Source organism: Nannobrachium achirus (assembly GCF_963921795.1).
Source record: "Nannobrachium achirus genome assembly, chromosome: 8".
NCBI classification, from domain to species: Eukaryota; Metazoa; Chordata; class Actinopteri; order Myctophiformes; family Myctophidae; genus Nannobrachium; species Nannobrachium achirus.
In genome coordinates, this window is record NC_137817.1 from 31,821,558 (window position 1) to 31,821,770 (window position 213).

Below are 213 nucleotides of genomic sequence, written 5' to 3' on the forward strand. Positions count from 1 at the left end.
GAAAACAAATGAAACTATAAGCAGCTTCCGAGCACAGGTCTCCGCCAGGTCAGGAAGGTTATTCTGGCCTCCTGGTGGCACTATAATAGGCCAATGTGAAAAGGGTGCCATGTCTTCTTCAGCCTTTCACAGTATGCTTGCATGATTTTGTTCCAAAAATGTGTTTTGCAAAAGCCGACCTGCTGGTGGCGCATTACAGGCCAATGTGAAAAG